Source organism: Budorcas taxicolor, chromosome 2, assembly GCF_023091745.1.
Source record: "Budorcas taxicolor isolate Tak-1 chromosome 2, Takin1.1, whole genome shotgun sequence".
NCBI classification, from domain to species: domain Eukaryota; kingdom Metazoa; phylum Chordata; class Mammalia; order Artiodactyla; family Bovidae; genus Budorcas; species Budorcas taxicolor.
The window spans coordinates 122592284-122619720 of record NC_068911.1 but is presented as its reverse complement, the minus strand read 5'-3'; positions in this window follow the sequence as shown (position 1 = coordinate 122619720).

Below are 27437 nucleotides of genomic sequence, written 5' to 3'. Positions count from 1 at the left end.
TAGTCACTAAATCATGCCTGACTCATTTTGCAAGAGTCAAAAAGAGTAGCCCACCAGGCTCCTCTGTCCATATGATTTCCCAGGCAAGAATATTGGATTGAGTTTGCATTTCCTTCTCCAAGGGATCTTCCTGATCCAGGGATTGAACTCACATCTCCTGCACTGACAGTCACATTTCTTACCACTGCACCACCTGGGGGCCTGAGAGAAGAATGGCTGTGGTGAAATAGATTTTTAGAAAGTCAAAGTGAGTGTTGTTCTGCTTTTTAGAAGGTATATCAGACATATTTTGTTTTCATTTTAATGTGCTTTGTTTGCTGCCTACTCCAGTCACTTTTGCAGAGTCCTGTTCACTGCACATTTTAACCATCCTTCTGTGTGTGCAATGTGGCAGTATTTTGCCTGAAGCTCATTCCCTGCCCTTCACACTTCATACCCCAGAGACTTCTCTACATCTTGAAATAGTTTTGGGAACAAACTCTGCATTCATACATGCCAACTCCAAAAGAGACCACTCTGGGGCAACATCTCCCAGATAACCAGTTCTTAGATGGACTTCAAAAGACTCTTCATAAGGCCCATAACTTTAAAAGTCTAAAACTCCAGAGCAGGCTGGTGAAGTACAAGTGATAGAGGGAGCAAATAAAGAATGTGTATCCAAGAGAAGGAAGTGATGAACTGACAAATTCTAGCATTCAAGAAAGGAAGACCATGGCCTCCAGTCCCATCATTTTGTGGCAAATAGATGGGGAAAAAGTGGAAACAGTGACAGATTTTATTTTCTTGGTCTCCAAAATCACCACAGACAGTGACCACAGCCAAAAAATTAAAAGACACTTGCTCCTTGGAAGAAAAGCTATGACAAACCTAGACAATGTGCTAAAAAGCAGAGGCATATGTAGTCAAAGCTGTGGTTTATGTATGGATATGAGAGTTGGATCATAAAGAAGGCTGAATGCTGAAGAACTGATGCTTTTGAACTGTGGTACTGGAGAAGACTCTTGAGAGTCCCCTTGGAGAGCAAGGAGATCAAACCCATTAATCCTAAAGGAAACAAACACTGAATATTCATTGGAAGGACTGATGATGAATACTTTGGCTTCTGATGTGAAGAGCCGACTTATTGGAAAAGACTCTGATACTGAGAAAGATTGAGGGCAAGAGGAGAAGGGGGTGACAGAGGATGAGATGTGCATTCCAAAGAATGATTGAAATGGATTCAACAGAAAATGAAAATGAAAATAAAGAGTAAAATAAACATTAACTTAAAGGTAAGTTAAAAATTAGTAATAAAAACACAAGTTTGATTGTTCAAACCCTTTATACTCACATTCTATTATTTGTGTTCTAACAAGGGAACCAAGAATTGTAGTCCCAGTGTGAGTCATGATCATACTACCTCTCTATTGCTATGAATGAAGCCAAGAACAATTTTTCTTAGAAATGTAGCAGTCTCCATCAAAATTAACTCACTTATTTTCAGAATTTCTTATTTATTGACAAATAAAATACTTAACATTATATGTTTTTCTTTATAAAACTGCTTTAGCTATGGCTTGGTATCTATATAAGAAAAGGTTTTATTTTTAACTTCGTTAAAGCAAAAGTTACTTTTTTCTTTCCAGACATGAAGATTATCTCTGCATTTGTGTCTTATACTTTTTTTTATTTACATTATGGTCAGAAAGTTTATTCTTTATGATGGTGATTCTATACAAGTTAATGAGACTGTTTTTTTCTCTCTTAGGATATGCTCCATTTTAAGTATGTTCACCATATTCACTTGTATTCAAAAAGAACCTGTATTCTCTTTTTATGGTATATTAATTTCTATAGCTTTTGTTAGACCTTACTAAATTTGTTATTTCAATTTAATATATAATTGCTTATTTTTGTTCATACTCTTCCTTTTTGAGGTTTTTCCATAATTTTAGTGTCATACTTAAATAGTTTATTTACTTGTATATTCTGTCTTTTATCATTATATGAAAGTTAAATTATTAGGTACATATGTGCTATTTTAATAGTATATAATTATCAGTCCACTTTTTTAATGCTTGCTTTCATTCTATTTTATAAGATATTAGAATTGTTTTATACTTACTGAGTTATTTTCTTTTCTTTTCAAATTCTTTGTATTTAAAATTTTTGCATTTCCCACAAGGCTTCTCGATTCATTGGATTCTTTAGACAAGAATATTGGAGTGGGTTGCCATTTCCTACTCCAGTGGATCTTCCTGACCCAGGGATTGAACTTGTATCTCTTGTGTCTCTTGCGTTGACAGGCAAGTTCTTTACCACTGGTACCACTTGGGAAGCCCTGATGTTTCCTTGTAGGACACATATTGTCATATTGTGTCTTGTTTTTCTTAAACAATATAGTACCAAGAGTTTTTGAGGGGTGAGTTAAATGCATTTATGCTTACTGTTATTTCTCTATCAAAACTCATTTCTACCATTTTATTTCATATATTTTTGAATTATCATGCTTTTCCTTTTTCCTTCCTGACTTTCATTGGACAGAAACTTTTTACTTGATTATTTGAAAGCTATATTTTTAAATTTTCCTTTGGTAATATTTCTGCTTACCTTTTTCTAGTTGACTTTGTGGATTTCATAAAGTTTGTATTTCTCTCCAAACATGCTATGCAGTTTAGAATTCTCTTTTCCTTAGTCTGCACTGACTCCTACTGCACTGTGCCTCCTCCATTGAACTGGTATTATCTGCTGGATTTTAATATGTTGCTATATGTTAATATAAAATTTAAAATTATTATTCCTTTAAACAGCAACATATTTTACAAATTTATTTATTCTTACTCTTTTTACATCATTTGTTTTGTTTTATTTTATTTTGCTGAAAGGGATTCATCAAATTATTGTTAAAGTGAGATTTTGTATTATGAGCAATCTAAGATTCTGAATTCCTAAAAATATTTTATTGTTTCTCCTCATTTAAAAGAATATGCAGGAGGGTCCTAAGATGGCAGAGGAATAGGACAGAGAGACCACTTTCTCCCTCACAAATTCATCAAAAAAAAAAAAAAAAAACATTTCAACGCTGAGCAAACTTCACAACAAATTCTGAATGCTGGCAGAAGACATCAGGCACCAGAAAAGCAGATCATTATCTTCAAAAACAGATGGAGACGTCTTGAGGCTACTGTAAAAATAAAACTGAAAACCAGAAGCAGAAGGCTTAAGTCCAAATCCTGAGAACATCAGAGAACTCCTGACTCCAGGGAACATTAATTGATAGGAGCTCATCAAATGCCTCCCTATCTACACTGAAACCAAGCACCACCCAAGGGCCAACAAGTTCCAGAGCAAGACATACCATGCAAATTCTGCAGCAACACAGGAACACACCCCTGAGCTTCAATATACAGGCAGCTCAAGTTACTCCAAAACCATTGACATCTCATAACTCATTACTGGACACTTCATTGCACTCCAGAGAGAAGAATTCCAGCTCCAGCCACCAGAACTCCAACACAAGCTTCCCTAACCAAGAAACCTTGACAAGCCACTGATACAACCCCATTCACAGCAAGGAAACTCCATAATAAAGAGAACTCCACAAACTGCCAGAATACAGAAAGGTCACCCCAAACGCAGCAATATAACCAAGATGAAGAGACAGAGGAATACCCAGCAGGTAAAGGAACAGGATAAATGCCCATCAAACCAAACAAAAGAGGAAGAGATAGGGAATCTACCTGATAAAGAATTCTGAATAATGATAGTGAAAATGATCCAAAATCTTGAAATCAAAATGGAATCACAGATAAACAGTCTGGAAACAAGGACTGAGAAGATGCAAGAAAGGTTTAACAAGGACCTAGAAGAAATAAAAAGGAGTCAATATATAATGAATAATGCAATAAATGAGATTAAAAAAAACACTCTGGAGGCAACAAATAGTAGAATAACGGAGGCAGAAGATAGGGTTAGTAAAATAGAAGATAGAATGGTAGAAATAAATGAATCAGAGAGGAAAAAAGAAAAATGAATTAAAAGAAATGAGGAAAATCCCAGAGACCTCCAGGACAATATGAAATGCTCCAACATTCGAATTATAGGAGTCCCAGAAGAAGAAGACAAAAAGAAAGACCATGAGAAAATCCTTGAGGAGATAATAGTTGAAAACTTCCCTAAAATGGAGAAGGAAATAATCACCCAAGTCCAAGAAACTCAGAGTCCCAAACAGGATAAACCCAAGGTGAAACACCCCAAGACACATATTAATCAAATTAACAAAGATCAAACATAAAGAACAAATATTAAAAGCAGCAAGAGAAAAACAACAAATAACACACAAGGGGATTCCCATAAGGATAACAGCTGATCTTTCAATAAAAACTCTTCAGGCCAGGAGGGAATGGCAAGACATACTTAAAGTGATGAAAGAAAATAACCTACAGCCCAGATTACTGTACCCAGCAAGGATCTCATTCAAGTATGAAGGAGAAATCAAAAGCTTTACAGACAAGCAAAAGTTGAGAGAATTCAGCACCACAAAACCAGCTCTCCAACAAATTCTAAAGGATATTCTCTAGAAAGGAAACACAAAAAGGGTATATAAACCCGAACCCAAAACAATAAAGTAAATGGCTATGGGATCATACTTATCAATAATTACTTTAAATGTAAATGGCTTGAATGCCAAAACCAAAAGACAAAGACTGGATGAATGGATACAAAAACAAGACCCCTATATATATTGTCTACAAGAGACCCACCTCAAAACAAGGGACACATACAGACTGAAAGTGAAGGGCTGGAAAAAGATATTCCATGCAAATAGAGACCAAAAGAAAGCAGGAGTAGTTATACTCATATCAGATAAAATAGACTTTAAAACAAAGGCTGTGAAAACAGACAAAGAAGGCCACTACATTATGATCAAATGATCAATCCAAGAAGAAAATATAACAATTATAAATATATATGCACCCAACATAGGAGCACCACAATATGTAAGACAAATGCTAACAAGTATATAAGGGGAAATTAACAATAACACAATAATAGTGGGAGACTTTAATACTCCACTCACACCTATAGATAGATCAACTAAACAGAAAATTAACAAAGAAACACAAACTTTAAATGATACAATAGACCAGTTGGACCTAATTGATATCTATAGGACATTTCACCCTAAAACAATGAATTTCACCTTTTTCTCAAGTGCTCACGGAACCTTCCCCAGGATAGATCACATCCTGGGCCATAAATCTAGCCTTGATAAATTAAAAAAAAATTGAAATCATTCCAAGCATCTTTTCTGACCATAATGCATTAAGATTAGATCTCAATTACAGGAGAAAAATCATTAAAAAATCCAACATATGGAGGCTGAACAACACGCTTCTGAATAACCAACAAATCACAGAAGAAATCAAAAAAGAAATCAAATTCTGCATAGAAACGAATGAAAATGAAAATACAACAACCCAAAACCTGTGGGACACTATAAAAGCAGTGCTAAAGGGAAAGTTCATAGCAATACAGGCATACCTCAAGAAACAAGAAAAAAGTCAAATAAATAACCTAATTCTGCACTTAAAGCAACTAGAAAAGGAAGAAATGGAGAACCCCAGAGTTAGTAGAAGGAAGGAAATCTTAAAAATTAGGGCAGAAATAAATGTAAAAGAAACAAAAGAGACCATAACAAAAATCAACAAAGCCAAAAGCTGGTTCTTTGAAAGGATAAATAAAATTGACAAACCATTAGCCAGACTCATCAAGAAACAAAGGGAGAAAAATCAAATCAATAAAATTAGAAATGAAAATGGAGAGATCACAGCAGACAACACGGAAATACAAAGGGTTATAAGAGACTACTATCAGCAATTGTATGCCAATAAAATGGACAACATGGAAGAAATGGACAAATTCTTAGAAAAGTACAACTTTCCAAAACTGAATCAGGAAGAAATAGAAAATCTTAACAGACCCATCACAAGCACAGAAATTGAAACTGTAATGAGAAATCTTCCATCAAACAAAAGCCCAGGTCCAGATGGCTTCACAGCTGAATTCTACCAAAAATTTTGAGAAGAGCTAACACCTATCCTACTCAAACTCTTTCAGAACATTGCAGAGGAAGGTAAACTTCCTAATTCATTCTATGAGGCCACCATCACCCTAATACCAAAACCTGACAAAGATGCCACAAAAAAAGAAAACTATAGGCCGATATCACTGATGAACATAGATGCAAAAATCCTTAACAAAATTCTAGCAATCAGAATCCAGCAACACATTAAAAAGATCATACACCATGATCAAGCGAGCTTTATCCCAGGGATGCAAGGATTCTTCAATATCTGCAAGTCAATCAAAATGTAATTCACCACATTAACAAATTGAAAAATAAAAGCCATATGATTATCTCAATAGTTGCAGAGAAAGCCTTTGACAAAATTCAACATCCATTTATGATAAAAAACTCTCCAGAAAGCAGGAATAGAAGGAACATCAGTTAAGTTCAGTTCAGTTCAGTTCAGTCGCTCAGTCGTGTCCGACTCTTTGTGACCCCATGAATTGCAGCACACCAGGCCTCCCTGTCCATCTCCAACTCCTGGAGTTCACTCAGACTCACGGTCCATTGGGTCAGTGATGCCATCCAGCCATCTCATCCTGTGCTGTCCCCTTTCCCTCCTGCCCCCAATCCCTCCCAGCATCAGAGTTTTTTCCAATGAGTCAACCCTTTGCATGAGGTGGCCAAAGTACTGGAGTTTCAGTCTCAGCATCATTCCTTCCAAAGAAATCCCAGGGTTGATCTCCTTCAGAATGGACTGGTTGGATCTCTTAGCAGTCCAAGGGACTCTCAAGAGTCTTCTCCAAAAATACCTCAACGTAATAAAAGCTATATATGACAAACCCACAGCAAACATTATCCTCGATGGTGAAAAATTGAAAGCATTTCCCCTAGAGTCAGGAACAAGACAAGGGTGCCTACTTTCACTGATACTATTCAACATAGTTCTGGAAGTTTTGCCCACAGCAATCAGAGCAGAAAAAGAAATGAAAGGAATCCAAATTGGAAAAGAAGAAATAAAACTCTCACTGTTTGCATATGACATTATCCTCTACATAGAAAACCCTAAAGACTCCACCAGAAAATTATTAGAGCTAATCAATGAATATAGTAAAGTTGTGGGATATAAAATCAACATGCAGAAATCCCTTGCATTCCTATACAATAATAACAAGAAAATAGAAAGAGAAATTAAGGAAACAATTCCATTCACCATTGCAATGAAAAGAATAAAATACTTAGGAATATATCTACCTAAAGAAACTAAAGACCTATATATAGAAAACTGTAAAACACTGGTGAAAGAAATCAAAGAGGACACTAACAGATGGAGAAATATACCATGTTCATGGATCAGAAGAATCAATATAGTGAAAATGAGTATACTACCAAAAGCAATCTACAGATTCAATGCAATCCCTATCAAGCTACCAGCAGTATTTTTCACAGAGCTAGAACAAATAATTTCACAATTTGTATGGAAATACAAACAACCTCGAATATCCAAAGCAACTTGAGAAAGAAGAATGGAACTGGAGAAATCAAGCTGCCTGACTTCAGGCTCTACTACAAAGCCACAGTCATCAAGACAGTATGGTACTGGCACAAAGACAGAAATATAGATCAATGGAACAAAATAGAAAGCCCAGAGATAAATCCACACACCTATGAACACCTTATCTTCGACAAAGGAGGCAAGAAGATACAATGGGTTAAAGACAATCTCTTTAACAAGTGGTGCTGGGAAAACTAGACAACCACTTGTAAAAGAATGAAACTAGAACACTTTCTATCACCATTCACAAAAATAAACTCAAAATGGATTAAAGATCTAAACGTAAGACCAGAAACTATAAAACTCCTAGAGGAGAACATAGGCAAAATACTCTCTAACATAAATCACAGCAGGATCCTCTATGATCCACCTCCCAGAATTCTGGAAATAAAAGCAAAAATAAACAAATGGGATCTAATTAAAATTAAAAGCTTCTGCACAACAAAGGAAACTATAAGCAAGGTGAAAAGACAGCCTTCTGAATGGGAGGAAATAATAGCAAATGAAGCAACTAACGAACAACTAATCTCAAAAATATACAAGCAACTCCTGCAGCTCAATTCTATAAAAATAAGTGACCCAATCAAAAAATGGGCCAAAGAACTAAATAGACATTTCTCCAAAGAAGACATAAGGATGGCTAACAAACACATGAAAAGATGCTCAACATCACTCATTATCAGAGAAATGCAAATCAAGGCCACAATGAGGTACCATTTCACACCATTCAGAATGGCTGCAATCCAAAAGTCTACAAGTAATAAATGCTGGAGAGGGTGTGGAGAAAAGGGAACCCTCTTACACTGTTGGTGGGAATGCAAACTAGTACAGCTACTATGGAGAACAGTGTGGTGATTCCTTAAAAAACTGGAAATAGAACTGCCTTATGACCCAGCAATACCACTGCTGGGCATACACACCAAGGAAACCAGAATTGAAGGAGACACATGTACCCCAATGTTCATCGCAACACTGTTTATAATAGCCAGGACATGGAAGCAACCTAGATGTCCATCAGCAGATGAATGGATAAGAAAGCTGTGGTACATATACACAATGGAATATTACTCAGCAATTAAAAAGAATACATTTGAATCAGTTCTAATGAGATGGATGAAACTGGAGCTGGTTATACAGAGTGAAGTAAGCCAGAAAGAAAAACATCAATACAGTATACTAACACATATATATGGAACTTAAAAACATGGTAATGACAAACCTGTATGTGAAAGAGCAAAAGAGACACAGATGTAAAGAACAGAATTTTGGACTCTGTGGGAGAGGGAGAGGGTGGGATGATTTGGGAGAATGGCATTGAAACATGTATACTATCATGTAAGAAATGAATCACTAGTCTAGGTTCGATACAGGATGCTGGATGCTTGGGGCTGGTGCACTGGGATGACCCAGAGATGATATGGGGAAGGAGGTGGGAGGGGGGTTCAGGGTTTGGAACTCATGTACACCTGCGGTGGATTCATGTCAATGTATGGCAAAACCAATACAGTATTGTAAAGGAAAAAATCAAAATAAAAAAAATATTAAAAAAAAGAATATGCAATTCTAGGATCAAAATTATTGTAATTATGAAGACAATATTACATTTTTCCCTCTGCATTCGATATTGCTGATGAGATGTCTGATTATATCTTGTCATTGAAACTTTCTGAAGATACACTTTTTAATGTCTGGAAGATTCAGAATTTATCATTGTGCTTAATCTTAAATTTCACTATCTACAAAAGGTATCCTTATCATTGTATTTGGTATTTCTCTGTATATCTGTGTGTTTCTGCTTCATATGACTAATATTTTCACATGCTTATTTTGCAGTATGTATTATATTTGACTTCCCAGTGGTGCTAGTGGTAAAGAACCTGCTTGCCAGTACAGGAGGCATGAGAGTCGAAGGTTCCATCCCTGGGTTGGGAAGATCCTCTGGAGAAGGACATGGCAATCCACTCCAGTATTATTGCCTGGAGAATCTGATGGATAGAGGAGCCTGGTGGGCTACATTCCATAGAGTCACAAATAGTCAAAGACTGAAGCAATTTACTATGCACACATTGTTTTATTAACTAAATTGCCTATCAGTGGCTTTAATTCTATTCGACTTTATAAAAGGTGTTTAGTTCTTCTGCTTATTTATCAATGAGTAGATGACTTTGAGTGTAAATTCATATTTGCCTACACTATCAGTTGTATTGACTGGCACTATGTACCAAGAAACCTAAGCAAGAAGCATGTCCAGCTTCTGAGAGCCCTCATTAAGACAGACTGGGTAGATGGAATTTGCTCTTCCATCAGTAAGGTGACCGGCTTTCTATTTAGTGCCTCACTGATACTAGCCTTTGCCAAGGGAAAGTCACATGGTCCCTATGGGAAGGAGACACATGGGGTGGTCAAAGACAAGGAGGACATAGTCAGGGTTCCTCATTGCAGCAGGTGACTTTCCTTTGCTGAGCTTGTTCTTTATTTGGGGTGCTGCTGCTTCTGCTAAGTCACTTCAGTCGTGTTTGACTTTGTGTGACCCCATAGATGGCAGCCCACCAGGCTTCCCCGTCCCTGGGATTCTCCAGGCAAGAACACTGGAGTGGGTTGCCATTTCCTTCCCCAATGCATGAGAGTGAAAAGTGAAAGTGAAGTTGCTCAGTCGCGTCCAGCTCTTTGCGACCCCATGGACTGCAGCCTACCAGGCTCCTCCACTCATGGGATTTTCCAGGCAAGAGTACTGGAGTGGGGTGCCATTGCCTTCTCCTATTTGGGGTGAAGGTAAGGGTATGTCCAGTGGTCACATCGGAGGTGTGGCTTAGGTGATTTGGTCACCACTCTGGTAGTGTTGAGTGCAAGGGCCATGCACAGTACCCTTCTTTTGCTCCCAACACTCTGTTTATGTCCCGAGCTCTTCAAAAGCAGCAATTGTTATGTTGTTGATGTTGTTTTCTTTATATCTTTTGTCCAGAATTTGCCCCAACTGCATATACATGGATTTATTTTTAGTCTCATATGGTTTCTCTGTCTTTTGTTGCTGAAGGAGATGTTTGTCCAGATTTAAGTATTGTGACAAAGGGCCCAGATCCTAGCCTTTACCTGGACAAGTGATGTTCCCCATGGTACAAAGAGCAAATGGAAGGTGTCAAAGTGAAGACATCCCTCCAATCCATCTCACTTATTTCAGGAAGTGTTTTCTCTTCAGACTACTGGTATTTCAGTGTTCACGGTGTTTCAGAACGTTTTCCTCCACTCCTTGGACTTAGCTGGGGTTGAGTGTGTGTGGGGGTGGGGGTGGGAACAGCACTGGCAGCTGGGGTTTAATTCTGATTTTACCCAAACTCTGGAATCTCTTATAATTATTATAATCTATTCCAAGTATATGGTTGAATTTCCTTTCTCATCCTTCCATGGTTTAAGAAGTCTTGCTAGACATTTATCTGTTAAATGGTCATTTCAAAGAAACAGTTCTTGGTTTATTTAGTCTTAGAAATGTTTTTTTCCAATGCTATTGACTTTATTTATCATCTTTCTTAGAATCACTTTCCAATTTGTTTAAATGCAAATTTGTTATTTTTTTTATATTACTAATAAAAATATTTTTGACAAAGAATTTTTCCTCTGAATAAAGGTCAGGCATTGTCCTAAAGGGTTTTCCCTAAAATGTTCTAGTTTTCTTTCTTTCCAAGTAACATTTGTCCTTGAACTTTTTTTTTGTTTGTTTGTTTTCTTTTTTTTTTTTTAATTTTTACTTTATTTTACTTTACAGTACTGTATTGGTTTTGCCATACACTGAGATGAATCCACCACAGGTGTATATGCGTTCCCAAACATGAACCTCCCTCCCACCTCCCTCCCCATAACAGCTCTCTGGGTCATCACTGTGCACCAGCCCCAAGCATGCTGTATCCTGCATTGGACATAGACTGGCGATTCGATTCTTTCATGATAGTATACATGTTTCAATGCCATTCTCCCAAATCAGGAAAACATTTCTTAATTTCCAAATGGTTACTTTTTTTTGGTTTGTTTCTCAGTGTTTTCCTTGTTTATTTCATTATCATAAATTTTGTTTTCATTAGGAATATATCCTATACACATTCATTTGAGTATTTCTTATGGGCATCCATGATCTATCAAATTCTTTTTTTTTTCTTCTTAATGATCTAGCCTTTATTGAGAAGGCAATGGCAACCCATTCCAATACTCTTACCTGACAAATCCCATGGACGGAGGAGCCTGGTAGGCTGCAGTCCATGGGGTCGCTAGGAGTCAGACACCACTGAGCAACTTCACTTTCACTTTTCACTTTCATGCATTGCAGAAGGAAATGGCAACCCACTCCAGTGTTCTTGCCTGGAGAATCGCAGGGATGGGGGAGTCTGCTGGGCTGCCATCTATGGGGTCACACAGAGTCAGACACGACTGAAGCGACTTAGCAGGAGCAGCCTTTATTGTACCTCTACTGATATTTTAACTACGTAAGCTTCACATTTCTTTTTCTTTTTTTAAATATAAATTTATTTATTTTTAAAATTTATTTATTTATTTATTTTTGGTTAATTACTTTACAATATTGTATTGGTTTTGCCATACATCAACATGTATCCACCACAGGTAAACATGTGTATTTATTTTAATTGGAGGTTAATTACTCTTAGAGACTTATCTGAAAATTTGCTAATGTTACCTTTTTTTTTTTAAGCAAAGTCTCCTTTACTTGATGATCTCCTGTATTTGATGTAACTCATATTTCAGTTCAGTTCAGTCCAGTTCAGTTGCTCAGCTGTGTCCGACTCTTTGCGACCCCATGAATCGCAGCACGCCAGACCTCCCTGTTCATCACCATCTCCGGGAGTTCACTCAGATTCACGTCCATCGAGTCCGTGATGCCATCCAGCCATCTCATCCTCAGTCATCCCTTTCTCCTACTGCCCCCAATCCCTCCCAGCATCACAGTCTTTTCCAATGAGTCAACTCTTCTCATGAAGTGGCCAAAGTACTGGAGCTTCAGCTTTAGCATCATTCCTTCCAAAGAAATCCCAGGGCTCATCTCCTTCTGAATGGACTGGTTGGATCTCCTTGCAGTCCAAGGGACTCTCAAGAGTCTTCTCCAACACCACAGTTCAAACGCATCAATTCTTCAGCACTCAGCCTTCTTCACAGTCCAACTCTCACATCCATACATGACCACAGGAAAAACCATAGCCTTGCTAAACGGACCTTAGTCAGCAAAGTAATGTCTCTGCTTTTGATATACTATCTAGGTTGGTCATAACTTTTCTTCCAAGGAGTAAGCGTCTTTTAATTTCATGGCTGCAGTCACCATCTGCAGTGATTTTGAAGCCCCCCAAAATAAAGTCTGACACTGTTTCCACTGTTTCCCCATCTATTTCCCATGAAGTGATGGGACCAGATGCCATGATCTTCGATAATTTCATGGATTCTGTTTTCTATCCTTATAATTTATTACTTTTCTTAGTTGAATATTTTGAGCTATAATTATGATCAATATTATTTTTTGTAACAGATACTTTTACTTGGTCACTCACTGAACTTGTTCTTTGTAGGGGGTGAGGGTAAGTGTATGTCCAAGGGTCAGGCAGAAGGGGTGGCTTAGACCCTTTGGTGGTGTTGAATGCAGTGGGCATGTATCGTACCCTATTTTTGTGTATCCTTTATTTTTATCCTTTACTTATCATTTTTTATAGCTATACACTTAAGTCATTTTTATTAATAGCCCAGTGCATTTATCTTTAATGGAATACTTCAGTCCTTTTATATTTAATATAACATGTTTTACTGTGTCCTCTCTGTCTTATTTTATTACAGATATTTATTGTATCTTTTAAATTGCATCTTTGTTTTCAATTTTCTTACTTCGCTTTCTGTGATCAGTTTTATCTCTTCAATGTTTCCTCTTCACATACCAACCACTCCCTTACCTCTTCTACACATAAATATGCACATGGCTTCTGTCCCTTAATTTGAAATTCTACAATGCTTGCAAAGTTCAGTTGTGATCCTATGATTTTTGGGTCATAGGATCATAATAACATAACTGTATGTCTACATCTATATTTTGTTTATATACTATATTCATATTTTATTTACTCAACATTAACACCTAAGATGAAATACTTGTGAGACATTTATTTTATTAACTTTTCCACCTTCTAACTTAATGTACATTGCTTGAGTAATTTTAAACTATTCTTTCAGCTCATGAGTATTTGTTATGTCTGTTCTTTATCTCATAGGCGGCATTTTTATTACACATTTCTAAAGAACTTTGTGGCATCTTTTTAGTATTAACATAATTAACTTCCTACTCTTTTCTATCTATTCATCTTCTTTAGTTTTGATCTCAAGGTACCTAGATCTCATTGATCTCAGTGGACTAGATTGAGGGAGAAAGGTGAGTGTAAATTGAATATTTTTCTTTGGATAATAACATCAGGGTTATTCTTTTGAGATGTTGCAGGTCTAACTTTGCTTGCCTTGAAAAGTTTATTTCTTTATTCTATTAATTTTTTGAGTACTGCTGTATAATGAGTTTAAACTCATTTTTCTTCAAAGCTTAAAAATGTCTTATATATATCAATACTCATAAAAATTAATAGAATAAAGAAATAAACTTTTCAAGGCAAGCTAAGTTCCAGATAAACATCTATTTCTGCTTTATTGACTATACCAAAGCCTTTGACTGTGTGGATTACAATAAACTGTGGAAAATTCTGAAAGAGATGGGAATACTAGACCACCTGATCTGCCTCTGGAGAAACCTGTATGCAGGTCAGGAAGCATCAGTTAGAACTGGACATGGAACAACAGACTGGTTCCAAATAGGAAAAGAAGTACGTTAAGGCTGTATATTGTCACCCTGCTTATTTAACTACCATGCAGAGTACATCATGAGAAACGCTGGGCTGGATGAAGCACAAGCTGGAATCAACATTGCTGGGAGAAATATCAATAACCTCAGCTATGCAGATGACACCACCCTTATGGCAGAAAGTGAAGAAGAACTAAAGAGCCTCTTGATGAAAGTGAAAGAGGAGAGTGAAAAAGTTGGCTTAAAGCTCAACATTCAGAAAATGAAGATCATAGCATCTGGTCCCATCACTTTATGACAAATATATAGGGAAACAGTGGAAATAGTGTTAGACTTTATTTTGGGGGGCTCCAAAATCACTGCAGATGATGATTGCAGCCATGAAATGAAAAGACCCTTATTCCTTGGAAGGAAGGTTATGACCAAATTAGACAGCATATTAAAAAGCAGAGACATTACTTTGTCAACAATGGTCCATCTATTCAAGGCTATGGTTTTTCCAGTGGTCATGTATGGATGTGAGAGTTGAAAGCTGAGTGCTGAAGAACTGATGCTTTTGAACTATGGTGTTGGAGAAGACTCTTGAGAGTCCCTTGGACTGCAAGGAGATCCAACCAGTCCATCCTAAAGGAGATTAGTCCTGGTGTTCATTGGAAGGATTGATGTTGAAGCTGAAACTCCAATACTTTGGCTACCTGATGTGAAGAGCTGACTCATTTGAGAAGACCCTGATGCTGGGAATGATTGAGGGCAGGAAGAGCAGGGGATGACAGGATGAGATGGTTGGATGGCATCACCAACTCAATGGACATGAGTTTGGGTAAACTCTGGGAGTTGGTGGTGGACAGGGAGGTCTGGTGTGCTGTGGTTCATGGGATCCCAGAGAATTGGACATGACTGAGTGACTGAATTGAACTGAACTGGTGGCATAAATAAATTATTAAGGATTTAAGTAGGGCAGATGCCAACATGATTAATGAAGAAAAATAAAGCTGCCAAGTGGCTCAGCAAATGTTGAACTACAGTAATCTTCAACATGGTTGTCATGGATATTACTGCTGAGAGGTTTCCCTTTCAGCAAATGTCTATAGAAGATGAATGAGTGTGTCACCAGTGTCATTTAGTGGAGTATTCCAGAGGAGGAGCATAGAGGACATGAAGTTCCTGCTTCACATGAATAATGGAGGGCCTGCCAACTGATACCTAAGAGACCAGTGGGCTGGAGTATTAGGAGGATGGGGGATGGTGGGAGTAATAGGCAATGGTACAGAGACACTGTATAAACCAGAGTCTTATCCTGTGGAGTCGTGTAGGCCATTGTAAACTTCTTGGCTTCTATTTTGAGTTAGACGTGAGTGGGTAGCTTTGAGCAGAGGAAAGACATGATCTGATAACTTTTATGGGATCTCTTTAACTACCAAGCAAAGAAGAGAGAAGGGTATAAGGTAAGAGAACAGTTAGGAAGATACTGCACTAATCTGGATGAGACACATGGTAATATGATTATGGTGGAAATAGTGGAGATGGCAGAACATGCAGGATTTCTAATTAATCCTGGAGATAAAGAAAATAGAATGTTCTGATTTACTGGATATAAAGTGTAAGAGAAAGAGAAGAGTCAGGAAATATCCCAAAGTTTGGGCCCAAGAAACCAAGAAATGGAGCTATTATTATCTGTGGGTAGGCTGGTATAGGAGGGAAAATTATTTGTTTAGCATTGGCATATTTAGTTTTTAATGCTCAGTGCATGTCCAAGAGGAAAATGTCAAACATACAGTTAGATGTGTGAGCCTGGAACTCAGAGTATAATTTACATTGGCTGGATCTAGGATTCAGGGCTTATAGATTTTTTTCCCCTAGGAATCTATAGATGTTAACATTCTGTTCTCAATTCATATTACATGAATTTTATAATGGAATGAAAAGAAGAAGAAAGAAAAAATGCTCTACTATACTTGATGCACACTGAGAAAAAGTTACTAAATGATCCTTAATAATGGGCATTTATATTATGATTATATATTCTCTTAAAAATATTCTTATAGTTATGTACCACCTTTTAAAATTATATTACCATAAGAGTAGGTTTCTAAATCTTCAGATTCAGAGTATAAAATGTCTTCTGAATAACAAAAAGCTATGAGCAGGTATTCACAAAACAAAGACAGCACTTTGCCTTTTAAAACATAGCCAAAGGATCTTGATCTCTTTTAAAATATTAGGAAAAATAAGCTTTATATTACAATATATTGCAGAATTTTTGACTTTGCATTTCTTATTAGATTAAATTCATTCGTTTTCCTTCTCAATAGAATTGCATATTGCAGTATAATAAGTTACCTTGAAAGTTACCTGAAAGCTTTTGCCAGATACATATCTGGTCCTGGGCAATAAGTCCTTTTCAGTACATCAGTCACAAAAAATGTTTTTAGATTTAGAAAGCCTATACTAGTGCCCAGGATATGTAGCACATGCTCAAGCAATGAGATCATCACCATCATCTTCTCCATGGATTGGTTTGCACTTTAACATGGGTTTTAGTGCAAACCTTTGAGCCATCCTTCTGCACATCTGTAAGTCAATTTTCTGTGATGTCATTTCCACCTTAACCATTTTTTAGGTAGTCATAAATTCTTCACTGGAAAAATTTTCTTTTAACTCAGTTGGCTTCAAATTTATCTCAATTTGTTGCCCTGTCTCATTAATCATCAAGGCCATGCTTCTTTGATGTACATATAAAGCAGTTTTTGTACAATTTTATTCTGATTTATGGAGCTAATCTCCAAGAGTCTTTTTCATTTGCATATTTCATGTATATATATAAATGTGTGTGTGTGTATGTATGTATACACATATATTCTTTTCTGTTGTAAAGTTTCTTCATAAGAACTATGCTTTCATTTTTGTTTATTCAAAATTCTATTGTCCACACCTAACAAAACTTACTATTCATCTCAAAACCTTGTTTGGTTTCTTTTTGGATCTGCCTTTCTATTTTCCTGGGCATCTTTAGATTTTTTTCTGTTTTAAAAACATTTTATTTTATATTGAAGTACTGGCTCAGCTGGTAAAGAGTCTGCCTGCAATGTGGGAGATCTGTGTTCAGTCCCTGGATTGGGAAGATCCCCTGGAGATGGGAATGGTTATCCACTCCAGTATTCTGGGCTGGAGAATTCCATGGACTGTATAGTCTATGGGGTCACAAAGAGTTGGACAGGACTGATCGACTTTCACTTTCACTTTCTTTCATAGACAGTTAACATTGTTGTGATAGTTTCAGGTTCACAGCTAAAGGACCCAGCCATACGTATATGTGTATTCATTTTCCTGCAAACTCCCCTGCCATCCAGGCTGCCACATAACATTGAACAGAGGTCCCTGTGCTGTTGTTGGTTATCAACAACCAGACCTTGTTGGTTATCCATCTTAAATATAACAGTGTATGCACATCAACCTCAAACCCTCCAACTACACCCTCAGTGCTAAGGCTTGAATGATTTAGATTTATATTATTAAACTTATCAATCTAGAAGAAGGATGACAAGTTTCACAAGTTGTTCCACAAGAGAACTTTGTCTGTGTGATTTTCTTGCTAGAAAGCCCATTAGCAGTCAGTTGTCTGTTGAAGATTGAATATCCCTGTATTATCATCAGTTGATTTAATAGAGGTGAAAATGACTCTACATACGGAAGAATTCTCCCTCCCTTCCCTTTCTTGTTCTAGGTTAGAAAATATTCCTCATTAGGCTCAGTGTATTTGGCTCCTATATTAAGAATTCTAGTCAGAAAAAAAGCAATACTTCTTAGCAAATAGCTAAGTCTATTTTAAAGGAAATCATCTCAATAGGTCTTAAAATTTTTTTCTGCTTTGTATGTGCCCCTCCAAACTAGAAGTATAAGTGGTATTTAAATCTTTTTTTCATTTTTTTTTTTTTTATAATAGGTAGGCTTTCAGTGATAGTAGTTGTGTTTTAGGATCTCAGGATTTCCTTCTTTCCAATTAAAAAAAATCAATTGAAAAGATCCTTTCCATTTGGATCCATCTCCACTGCACAAAGGAAAAACAAACAAACAAACAAAAAGAAAACAAAACTGAATTTTGAAGATTTGTGTGTGTGTATGTGTGTGTGTGTGTGTGTTAGACTATTCATTCAATATAATTACTGTTCTTTCAAACACTCGCATATTCTCCAGGCCTATGGCTGTTGGAAAATCTATTTTTTGATGGAGTTTCTCTTTTGATTTTAGTCAATAAAATGAATGTAAAAGGAATGTTAGCATAATAACTTTGTCAGGACCATTTTCAAGCAGATATTTTAGCAGCCCTTAAAAGATTTTTCTCTCACTCTAATGCCAGATTTTCTCTTCATCTTTTCCCCTGCTATATCCAGATATGAGTATCTCCAGATATGGGTCTGGATTACAGATTAAAAATTATGGGGAACAGAAACACACTAAACTGAAGTCATTATTTAATGTGAAAAAAAAAACCAAACTTAAATATTTGTTGTAAGCCCTGAATTTGCCAGTTGTTTGTTATTTCAGCCTAACCTGTCTGATTCAATGGGGATTTTCCTATACATTTGATTTATTGTGGTTATGCATTTTTTTTAAACAGACTTTAAGAAGATTTTCCATGCTATTGTTTGTTTTCTTTTTTCTTTTCCCCATGAATAGGTTGGTGTATCATTAAGAAGAAAAGTGGTAGACATTGGCTCAAATTGTCCAGCCAACCTGATATGAGTTTAATAAGTCTGAGGATGGGCAATTAGTCAGGTGAGAGCAGAAAGCATATTAGTCTGTTCTTGTTAATGGTGGACTCTATTCTCACTATAGATAAAGTACATCAAACAGCAAATTTTGGAGAGTACAGAACCCTCCTGCCAATGCAGGATATGTAAGAAATGCGGGTTCAATCCCTGGGTTGGGAACATACCTTGGAGGAGGGCATGGCAACCCACTCCAGTATTCTTGCCTGGAGAATCCCATGGACAGAGGATCCTGGTGGGCTACAGTCCACAGGTCACAGAAACGGACACAACTGAAGTGACTTAACATGCAAAGAGAGGTTGAGTGAATTTCTTTTGACTGACACGGAGAAAAATATGTGATCACTCAATAATGCAGAAAATCTTTTGTAATATAAAAAAGGGCATATATAGTACAAGGATATTCTGCAAGGATCAACAGCTCCAAACTCACACATTTTAGATAAAGAGAGCCAAGTAACCAGTAAGCAATATCTGTTGGGCTCAATTTTAAACTTAATTATATGTAGGCTAATGTCTTATACAGAAGATGGCATCAGGTAATGAGATGTCTGGATGGCATCACTGATGCAATGGACATGAACTTGAGCAAAATTCTGGAGATGGTGAGGGACAGGGATGCCTGGTGTGCTGCAGTCCATGGGGTCGCAAAGAGTGGGACACAACTGGGTAACTGAAAAACAGCAACAATATTTTATACACTGTCTTAATTTTCCTACATAACAGGCAGACATCTTTTAAGATTCAGCTTTGTCTAAATTAGGCAAATCTCTTTTGAGCAATTGTGTTATTAGTGTTAGTTGTCTCTTAGTCATGTCCAACTCTTTGCAACCACATGGACTGTAGCCTGCCAGGCTCCTAAGTCCATGGAATTCTCCAGGCAAGAATACTGGAGTGGGTTGCAATTCCGTTCTCCAGGGGATCTTTCTGACCTAGGGATCGAATTCAGGTCTCCTTCATTGCAGGCAGATTCTTCACCATTTGAGCCACAAGGAGAAGTTATAAAGTCATTGTCTATTTCTAACAGTTGTCATATCCTATTATTATTAGAATATACACTCCTAAGGAACCCTTAGTAGGTGCTGAGCATCCTTGGTGGCTTAGCGGTAAATAATTTGTCTGTCAGTGCAGGTGATGTGGGTTCAATCCCTTGGTGGGGAAGAACTCCTGAAGAAGGAAAGGGCAACCCCCTCCAGTATTCTTGCCTGAGAAATCCCACAGACTGAAGAGCTTGGTGGTTTGCATATATTCCATGGGTCGCATAAGAGTTGGACACAACTTGGTGGCTAAACAACAAAAAAACACATCAAACATTTACAGAATGAATGGAAATTACAACAAACAGAAAAAAAAAAAAGAATATATCAAGCTGTCTGGCTCAAATAAAAGACAATGTCAAGTGCTGGTAAGTATGCAGAGCTACTGGAATTCTCATAGACTGCTCTTGTGAATGTCAAGTGGTATAAAGACTTTAGAAAGAAACTTGACAGTTTCTTATAACATTAAACATCATCCTAAGATTCAGCAGTACCATTCTTAGGAATTTACCCAATAAAAATGAAAACATCTCCACAAAACCTATGAACAGATGTTTATATTAACTTTGCGCTCCCAAGGTGGAGACAGTGATAAAGAATCCACCTGCCAATGCACAAGACAGAAGTGGGTTTCATCCCTTGGTAGGGAAGATTCCCTGGAGGAGGGCATGGCAACCCACTCTAGTATTCTTGCCTGGAGAATCCCATCGGCAGAGAAGCCTGGTGTCTACAGGGCTACAGTTCATAGGGTCTGTTGGACATGACAAAAGTGTCAGCATGCATGCACACAAATTTATTCAAAGTAATCTCAAATTGGAAACAACCCGGATGTTTATCAACTGGTGAATGGAATTATTGCATTGGGTTTCCTGATAGCTCATTTGGTAAAGAATCCACCTGCAATGCAGAAGACCTCGGTTTTATTCCTGAGTTTGGAAGATCCGCTGGAGAAAGGATAGGTTACCCACTCCAGTATTCTTGGGCTTGCCTTGTGGCTCAGCTGGTAAAGAATGTGCCTGTAATGCAGATGACCTGGGTTGGGAAGATCCCCTAGAGAAGGGAAAGCTACCCGTTTCCAGTATTGTGGCCTGTATAGTCCATGGGATAGCAAAGAGTCGGACAGGACTGAGTGACTGAACTGAACTGAACTGATTGCTTAGGACAGAATAAGTACTTAATAAATATATTTAATAAATAGATGAATAAGATTAGAATACTATAAATAGGCACAGAGATTAAACTCATAATCTGGCTCAGAAGGCAAGACCACAAAAAAGAACTTCTGGCTTTTGAAGCTGAAATTTGAGATCTGTATATATTAATGAAAATCAATAAATAGTAATAGTTTACTAGAAAGACAGAAGCTGGGATTAAATCAATTAAGAGGGTTGTCTGTATGTAAATTAGAAACATCAACTAAATTAAACTGCTGAACATGGAAGATTAAAAGAATATTAATGAGCTGATGGAAATTTGATAAGATTTCCAAAATATTTTTCTTTTTAATTTGACTTTGCTGAGAGCCAAATGTGTGGAAAAGGCATTTTGAGAGTGCTTATGCCTTCTGAATGTCTCATAAACACGATTTGCTAAAGGGCACTGCCAGAGACCTTCATCCTTTGAGCTAAACTAGAAAACAGGCTGAGTCATTTTTTATCTTCCATGCACATCAGAAATTGAGCAAGATTCTTTCAAAGATTAGCACATGTTCCTGCAAAATGTTTCCTGCTGGTATTATTTTTGAGGCACGTATTTTCCTGTGATAGATACACTATTTTATTGCCCTGACACCACCAACCACATGTTTGAAGGGGTACACAGAATGTTTCATCCCATTATGGGACTTTGCTTCCCACCTCTCACCTCCAGAAACATCGCTTTGCAGGAGTTAAACTAGGAACTGTGGAAAACTAGTGGAAAACTAGGATTTTTCTGCACACAACAGCGTGCCCTCTACCCCAAATACATTGTCAAGAAATTGATCCCCTCATGTCCTTTTCTCCTAATATGTTTGACGACACAATAAATCCATGGGTCTTCATCATCTGCAAAAGGATGTACACCCCTAGTTGCCTCCACTACACTCCCTATCCCAATTTCCTCAAATTCTATGTTTCTAGAATTCAGGTCAATGAGCTATTCTCATTTCTTCAAGCACTTCTCTGAGTAGTTCCTACACTTTCTTTCTGGGTCATAAAACTAATTGATTCTGACAAAATTGCTTCCACTTTAAAAGGAGAACTTTAATTTAAATTTTTGCTCTGATCATAAAATAAATATTTTTAAAATAATAATAAAGTTGGACTTCTCTATTTTTTACTGTGATTCTTCTATGTTTGAAAATGAAAGCAAGTGTTATTACCATGAATAATGGATATACAGATGGATGGGTGGAAGAATATTTTGATGAACAGAGAATAAATAAGTAAAATGAGACAGTTTATTATAGTGACAATTCTCCCACAAAATTGACTTTGAACTGAAGTCTCTAGTTGTCATTTAATTCTGTCTTAAAGCTTGAAACAAGGGAAAGATAGTCAAAGTGACAACAGGATTTTTTAAGAGGGTTCAATGACTACCTGTAAATTCCCATCAAGTATTTGACAAGAATTGAGTACTGGCATTTGTAAGGATCCACTGTCATGGGACTTGTTAATAAAATAATTTCTTTCAGTTGATAGTAAGATTAAAAAGCGATTGTAATTTTCAAAAGCAGTTAATTGCATAACATCATCAGCACAGTGTACAAAATAGTAGAGATCTAAGGAAAAAACACAAAGGGAAAAAACAAAGAATGTTCAGAAATAAGGGGTAATGGAGTCTGTCCCTATGTTAAGACAAAGGCAGACAATTAGTATGGAATATGCTTCTGAGAGAACAGTGTTTCTAGCAATTTGTAGCAAAGACTTTTGAGTAAAAAGTATATGTATAAAATATACATATATGTGTAAAAGCAAAAAAGAAAAACAACAAAGAGCATAGAAATATTGTTATACATAGATACATAGAAAGTTGCTCAGTCATGTCCAACTCTTTGCTACCCCATGGACTGTGTTCCATGAAATTCTGCAGGCCAGAATATTGGATTGGGTAGTCTTTCCCTTCTCCAGTGGATCTTCCTCACCCAGGAAGCGAACTGGTGTCTCCTGCATTGCAGGCAGATTCTTTACCAACTGAGTTATCAGGGAAGCACAAATTAAATACTTATAGGTGATCACTTCTGTAGTTCAATGAAAAATGTTTAAATTCACACTTCCTTTTAATTATTTAAATTCAGTGTTTCTGAAAAACATATATATATATATATATATATATATATGTATGTATGTATGTATGTATAAATATATAAAGAAAAAAATTCCATGCAATTTTTTGGTAAGAAATCTAAATTAATTATGGCAATGAGGAATAAAAATTGAGCCTCTTTCTTCCCATTCTCATGTGACATTTAGTGAAATGAGTTTTCTCAACTCTAAAGCCATGCTGAAATACTCTTTTTAAAAATTAATTAACAAGTCAGTATTTGCAATATCAGTCTAATAATCAGACCCACAGAATAACAAATGAATCTTCTTTGAAGAGGAACCAATATCCTGTTTGCCTTCAAAGGACTCATTTTGGATACGTGCAAAAGAGACAGATGAACTAACTAGCCACTTCGCTCTCTCCAGAAAAAGCGCTGTAGCTGGATGATATTTGTTTACCACTGAGGTTTTAAACCACATTTTGATTTAAAGCACATGAAAGGGAGGGCTATTAAATTAATCATCAGGAGATATTTAAAATGTTTGTCCTGCAGGGTTCAGAGTCTCTACCTGGTGCCTGTGGCCTGGGCCACAGGGGCAGAAATTGGCTCCCTATGACGGAATGCTGTTCTCATCACGCTGGCACTAGCTTACTTTTCACATATTATTCCTTTGTCCTCTTAGTCTCAGAGAGGGTTCTCTAAAGGCTAAGCTGCTGTTTGTGCTTCTTAATAGATCACAGGATCATCTGTCACCAAGTCTTCCAATCAGCAGATTGTAATTAAGTGACTCTTTTTATAAAAAATGCTCCTTGATGATGCTAAAGAATACCAGTGTGTAATAAAATGAGAAAAATAAAAATAAAACAGGATGCTTTTTTATATATTTTAGTGTTCAAGACATCTTCCTTTACATAATGAGTAGGAGAGATGGTGATCTTTATTGATTTATTTATTTCAGGTTCCAAAAAGCCTTCTGACCTAAATCCATGTATTAAAATAATATATCGGCTGTGGAAGGTTTAGAATTTCTGCTTCTGAGATGAAGTGTTCCTGTTTTAGTGTTGCCAGAAGGCTGCATTAAAGAGAGACTTCCTTTCATTTTCATTGCACTTACTATATAGCACTTTAATTTGTTTATGGACTCTTGAATGAAGTTGTTTAAATATCCCAATTAGAGGGTAGGAGGAATATTTGTATATTGTGCTCTATGGCTAATTTTCCTATAAATTTATTTTTAGAGTTTATTTTAAATTCCCTATTTAAATTCCAGAAGGGAAAAACCTTGATAAGAAACCTTTTTTCAAGCTTCTATTAAGTTTATATTTGTCTTGTAGCCAGCTATGCTACAGGAACTATGCTCTGGAAGGAAAATATTGATTTAAAAATTATTGACTCTTTCATTACTTTTGAAGAGACTGGCAGCATTAAAGGAATTATTGATACTAACATTCTAAGAATTTTATTTCCTTCTATGTCAGGGGCCTCTTAACTACTTTGAAGAAACTAAGTTTGAATTACTTGGAGTAAACATAATTTAAATTTTCAGAATTTGAATTGCTATGAATTTTAAATATGAAGTTTTGTAAAAATATTGATTTCTTGCTACTTGCTAACCAGATAGGCTGTTGGAAGTGACCTCTAAAATCAACATTTAGTAGTAGCCTCAAGACTAATTTTTTTTTTTTTTTGTAAAATGATGTTTAGTTGACATAATCATATTAGTTTCAGGTATATAATATAATCATGGGCTTCCCTAGTGGCTAAGTGGTAAAGAATCCACCTGCCGATGCAGGAGACACAAGTTTGACCCCTGGATCAGGAAGATCCCCCAGAGAAGGAAATGGCAACCACTCCTGTATTTTTGCCCACACCAGTATTCTTGCCTGGGAAATCTCATGGATAGAGGACCTGGTGGGCTACAGTCCATGGGGTTGCAAAAGTGTTGAACATGATTTGGTAGCTAAACAACAATACAACATAATGTGTTAATATTTGTGTATGTTGAAAGATAATCACCACAAAAAATCTAGTCAATATCCTTCACACTAAAGAATTATCCATTTTATTTCCTGTGATGATATCTTTTAAGATAGACTCTCAGCAAATTTCAGCTATGCATGGCTCAGACAGTAAAGCATCTGCCTGCGATGAGGGAGACCCGGGTTTGATTCCTGGGTCGGGAAGATCCCCTGGAGAAGGAAATGGCAATCCACTCCAGCACTCTTGCCTGGAAAATCCCATGGACAGAGTAGCCTGATAGGCTACAGTCCGTGGGGTCGCAAAGAGTCGGAAACAACTGAGCGACTTCACTTCACATACAGTATTATTAGATGGTATTATTTAAATCTTTTATGAACCCTTGAAATCAAAAGTCTGAGAGCCACTAATTTTGTAGAAAAAGCACTGATTTTGGTGTTAGACTCTGGTTTGAAGTCTGAGACTGTCATTCTATATTCAAATAACAGACATTTTAATGTTATATACAACTTTGAAGTGGTTTCTATGACATCCAGGAGATGTTGTGAACCAAAGTGGTAGAGGACACAGACTCCTGAGGCACTTTCTGTACTGACATCCTAGATCCTCCTCTTCCTAGTATTGTGACCTTGAACTGGCTCCTGAATCCCTCTGCATATTGTGTAACAGGATTAATAATATATCATGATTATTGAGACTTAATGAGTTAGCAAATGCATTTAAAGTCTTCTGGCACATATTAAGTGTAGAAAACACACTAAAAAAGTTTGTTATGATCATTGTTATTTGTTTATTTTAATCAGAAAATGTAAATATTATGATATTTTCGAATGATGGGCTTTGTTAACAGATACATCTACATTCTAATCTATTATTACTCTAACTATATGTATTTTCAAGGCAGTATCTGATGTTTCTAAACCCTGTTTTTAATGTGTGAAAAAGAGGATAGGAATAAAAACTACTTCAAAAATTATTACAGGACTTCCCTGGCAGTCAGTGGCTTAACTTCACACTCCCAAAGTGGATTTCAATCCCCTATGTTGTATGGTTCCCAGTAAGTCCCCTGCCAAAACAAAAAAGGGGGGATTAAATAAACCATGTAAAAGACATAGCTTTTACACATAATGCATGCATGTGTGTGTAAATGCATATGTGTATGAGTAGTTGCATGTAATATATATGTAATAAAGATACCAGTGGAAGTCTTTTAGCCCCTGAGCTAAAAAGGGCCTCTGCTGCTGCTTCTAAGTCATTTCAGTCACGTCCGACTCTGTGTGACCCAATAGACGTCAGCCCACCAGGCTCCCCCGCCCCTGGGATTCTCCAGGCAAGAACACTGGAGTTGGCTTGCCATTTCCTTCTCCAATGCAGGAGAGTGAAAAGTGAAAGTGAAGTCGCTCAGTCGTGTCCGACTCTTAGCGACCCCATGGACCTCAGCCTACTAGGCTCCTTCATTCATGGGATTTTCCAGGCGAGAGTACTGGAGTGGGGTTCCATTGCCTTCTCCGAAAAAGGGCCTCAGAGGGACATTAATTAAACTTTCTCTCAGTAGCTCAGAACCCTCCATCACAGCTGAAGGCTGTAACCAGAAAGCAAGACAAGCAGCTTCAAGCAGAACATTTATTCACACCCACCTTCAAACGCCTTTGTATGGCAAAACTAATACAATATTGTAAAGTAATTAACCTCTAACTAAAATAAATAAATTTATATTTAAAAAAAAAAGCCTTTGCATTCCCAGTGGGGACTTGCCTTTTCTTCCCTTCACCTTGTCTTTTCCTCTTTTACTTCACTTTTAAGTGTTTTCTCATCTCTTCTCCCTCCTCTTCCTTAGAATAAAAATAAAAGATATTACCTTATATTATGTAAATTAATTTGGGTAATTTTTATTGTCTTGGAAAGTTTTGATGCCAAAAGATAGAAATAAAAGTATGTTTCTATCTTAATGTCTATTCATTTCTTACCATATTAAAT